Source organism: Kogia breviceps, chromosome 7 (assembly GCF_026419965.1).
Source record: "Kogia breviceps isolate mKogBre1 chromosome 7, mKogBre1 haplotype 1, whole genome shotgun sequence".
NCBI lineage: Eukaryota > Metazoa > Chordata > Mammalia > Artiodactyla > Physeteridae > Kogia > Kogia breviceps.
Window position 1 is genome coordinate 117178082 of NC_081316.1, and position 4346 is coordinate 117182427.

General features: G+C 53.7%; 1 long non-coding RNA gene across 1 annotated transcript in view; it reads left to right on the forward strand.

Annotated features, from left to right (window-relative positions):
- The window catches only part of LOC136794542 (uncharacterized), a 72534-nt gene that overhangs the window by 65748 nt on the left and 2440 nt on the right, over positions 1 to 4346 (forward strand). The window lies entirely within an intron of this gene.

The window sequence follows — 4346 nt, forward strand, 5'->3', positions numbered from 1 at the left end:
GATGGAGAAGAGGGAGACATTCTTTCAGCATCATAACACACCAGAGATTGGCGAGCATGGGGGAAAGGCTGCTGTCATTGTTGTTCTTGGTTCTGTCCCCATGAGGGCATTTCCACCTTCCCTTCCTCCACCCTGAGATCTGAAGGTCAAGCTCCCTGCAGCAGTGAAACCAGACAGAGTGGAATAACTGATAAATCATGTCAGGGAGCAAGCACAAGGAGAGGCGTTACTCTGGGTGGGTGGTGGAGAAGAGAGGGGTGGACAAGCATGACGGGGTAGGGAGTCCTGGATGCCTAGAACCTGCCGTGCTGTGCCCTGGAGGACCTGGGAGATTAATGGAATAAGGTCCCGAATCTCCGCTCTCCGATGGACTTGATAGTTAGCGGAATATGCCTCTTGATTCTAAAATAAGGCAGAATCAGGATGTTCCTCTAGACTCGAGTCTGTAGCCTGACCTGTCAACAGCAAGACCGTGGCCCCTCTCTCCTCGTATCATGGGAGATGCAGTGTTGGGTTCTGCTGAGTAGGTGGAGGTGAGGTCTTCCACTCACAGCAGGGTCATGAGCTTGTGAGGAGAGTGGAGAAAGTGGAAGATAATCTTGTAGAGAAGCAGCAACAGAGCCGACGAGGGAAGCCTGTGTGGGTGGGTGGCTGGTCAGAGCTTCTACTGGAGATGCCAGCTTCACGGTGGTCCCACACGCTCGGGGGTGTGGAGCCTGGTTGCCAGAGTCATGACGGCGAGCCTCAGGCAGAGGGTGGCACTGTCTTCGTGGGCTCTGCTGTGGAGCCCCAGACATTCAGCGGGGCAAGGAAGGTGGGAATGTTGGAAGATCGAGCTTGAGGTGCTGGAACACAGGCTTTAAGCACACAGGGAAAGAAGAAACAGAGGCAGAGGCAGAGAAATAAAGATGGGGATGTGTGTATGGGGGGCCGTCAAGGATCTGGGGTCCCTAGAATAAGTGTACGGGGAGCAGTGAGAGGTCGGGAAGGATCGTAAATTGTGGTTGGGGGGCAGGATATTTAAATCTATGACTTCAGAGGTTGAGAAGTTGTGAGGAATAAATCAGCCAGTTCAGGATGTGGTCTTCGGAGGCCCCCAGTGACCCTCGTCATCACCGGGTCCCTCTCTTTGCTCCGACATTCACACCGCTTTTCTCTCTCCTTTTAGCCTCGGATGCACCTCTCATCTCAGCTACGCTTTTTCCACTTTCTGGTCCAGCAAGAGAAACTCACAGCATCTTTTCTTACTTCCGGAGAAATTTATTCCACATGTGTCTGATTCATTTGCGTTTACAGAAACTCAACATCTCCAGTGTCCAAAAACCCTTTCAACTATTTTTTTCTTCCCTTTCTTAGAAACAGGAAGTTGTGTTTGGCTGAGGACAAACTCTTCCAGTGCCCCTGGGACTTACAAGTTGTTTGGAATGAGGAACGGTGAGGGCTGGGGAAGACTCTTCTCTCCTTTCCTGGGGCAACTGTGCGTCTGCCAGGGGTAGGCTGGGCAGCTCGTGGGGATGGAAGACTAGCCAGAACTTTCCTGTCTCTCGTCGCTGAGCCCGAGGCCTGAGGGAAAGTATGTCCCAAACGAGACAGGTGCGTTTGAAGGCTCCGGTGTTCCTCTCTTCCAGTACTAGCATCTCAGCTCAGGCTCTACTTTTGCACTGGGTCTCATCTTTCTCTTCCTAGTACTTGAGCAGGGTCTTGTTTTGGGGGGGTGTGGGTTGGCTGACACTACCGGGAAGGTGACAGTAGCCGGGAAGGCCCACTACCTCCCCAGTGGAGTATCAGAGAAGGTGTGAAGAAGCAGGAACAGAGCTGTAACGGGCGCACCTGTTCTGATAAGCCTGGCTGGGTTGTTGGGAAGAAGTGTTGACCTGAAAAGCAGAGACAGGTGCCTGGGAGGGGCTGACGTGGTGCCCGTGAGGCAGGGGCAGCAGGGGCTCGCAACCCAACCACCCTGCTCACTCAGCGCTCCAACTTCCAGTTCCCTTTGCGAGTTATTTCGTTTTGTTTGGAACTGTTTTGAATGTAAGGTCGATCCGAGCACAGTACGTCTCTAGGGATTACCTAGATTGAACCAGCAAAAACATCAGCTTAGGTTGGTGCCTTCTTTCTCTCTCACATTCCGTGGGCAGCTTTCTCGAAGCTACAAGCTCAGCGGAGGACCACGGGGAAAGGTGCCATGCCAGGAGGGACCTTTCTCAGAAAGACACGCCGTCCTGCAGCCAAGGCCACCACAGGCAGTGAACCCCGGTTTGCGTGCCTCCCGGGCATGCGTGCTACTGCCTCTCTCCCCTCCTTGGACTCACGGGCAGTGCCTGCTCAGGCCCCTGGGCTGGCTGAGTGTCAAATTGACGGTGGAATTAGGGGAGGAGGGCGCCGCTGGGGATACACATCTCTCCGCTCCGCACGGAGCAGAGCCTGGGTAGAGGAGGACAGGTGTCGAGACGGTGATTTAGCCTTGCCTAAAATGCTGTCTTCACAGTCTTCGTCGCGCTCACTCCATCTCGTGTTTGACTTTGGCCGTGTACTTAGTCACCTAGCTTCAACTCACCCTAGAGGTGAGAGGAAGTGACGCGACTATGGCAGGAGAAGCCTGGAAATCCAAGGGTAGCACTACCCCTGATTCTCTTTGGTAAATTCCATGTTTCTGGTCACTCCTACGGACAAACCATTCCTAATTCCCCAACAGCCATGGCCGTGCCGCTGCTTCCCGGAGGGGCGTAGAGATCTGCGGCACGGCATACAGAGCCGAGATCGCTGTGGGCTCGGGGGCCTCTTTCCCCGCGACCAGCGGAGACTCGGACTCTGGGGGACTCAGGCCGTGTGCGAAGGCCTGGCGCACAGCAGAGGTACCACCTCACTTCACAGGCCTGAGAGTGAAGCTGTGACAAAGCCACTCTGTTTGTCTGGACCACACAGAGCTATCACAACAAAGCAGAAGATAACATGTTCTTAAGAACTTTCCTCTTGTTCCTGTCCTTTTTTGTTTGTTTACTTGTTTGTTTTGGTGGTGGTAGGAAGGCTTGGTAAAAATGAAGAGGGCTGCAGCGGAAAGCAAGAAGAACTAATATTTGGATGCTAGGAAGGAGGAAAAATCCTCAGTAAGAGGGTCCACTGGCTAAAATGCCCAAACACGAAGGATCTAAAACCTGGTGGACATCATCAGAGAGCACAGTGTGGAGCTGGTGGGAAGACGTTCCCATCACCCCTGGGAGAGAAGGGTGGTTTACTAAAGCGGGCCGGGGAACATGCTTTTGTAAATTCACAAAGCCCTCTGGTCAGCTACAGGAGGATAAAGGGCAGAGAATAAACCCCAGACAAGGATCCACTTGTCTCGCAGACAGAGGTTGGAAATGGACTTCGATGCTAATGTACCACCTTTGAAATATTTCTGGCGGGAGCTCGGAGGATCCAGAGGAATGACCAAGTTACCCGCCGAGTCAGGGCCTTGTGGGCTTTCACGAGGAGGCACCACGACCGCTTCCGCGGGGAATTCTAGCAGGAAAGTGCAAGCTCTCAGCAGAGGAAATGCAACCTTCCCTTCTCTGGGCTACAAGGGTGGTCGTGGTAGCCTGGGGGAAAGGATGGCAGGGTCTCTCTGTGCAGATCTGTTTTCTGAGTCCCCGAGCTGCAGCTGTTGAGTTTCCAGACACAAACAAGTATGTATTCTGTGAGCCTCGCTGAGCCCACACAGCGAGGAAGAGCCAAGCTGGATTCCATTCTGCTTTGCACATCAGCAGCCCTGCTGCCAGCTGAACTCCAGGGCAAACTCTGTGCCTGGTAATGATGCAGGCTCTAGGTATGGCACAGCTGGACTGGCGTGGGTGGTTAATGGGGACTCGCCTGGCCTTGATTATTTGGGGGAGAGTGAGAAATGGAAGGAGACGAAGGGTTGCAGGAACATACAATCCGTCTCAGTAAAGCTGGTTCACAGCACGGACAGATCTGGCTTTCCTGGTCGTCAGCAACGTGCCGGTGTGCGTGACTGTTTATGCTTAGGTAAGCCCGGCCTCCCACTCACTAAAAGCCGGCAGTCAGGGAAAAGTGGTCAGCGGTGTCCACGGCCACCGTGTCGAGTGTGCACCACACGAAGACGACCAGCTGAGGGCACGGTAGGGGCTGAAATCCTGTTTGCCCTGCCTGTGTCCCAACGGCCTGAGTCCTCCCAGCGGGCGCCTTTTCCTCATTTACACAAGGGCTCCATGTGGCATCCTCTCTGCCCAGGCCACTTTTTACTTGAAGGGGTCTTGAGAGAGAGCTAAAGGGAAGGACAAGGGGGGTGGGGTCAATGGTGACAGGAAAAGGGACGATGCAAATTTAGATATTTTCCTTCTTTTCCCTAG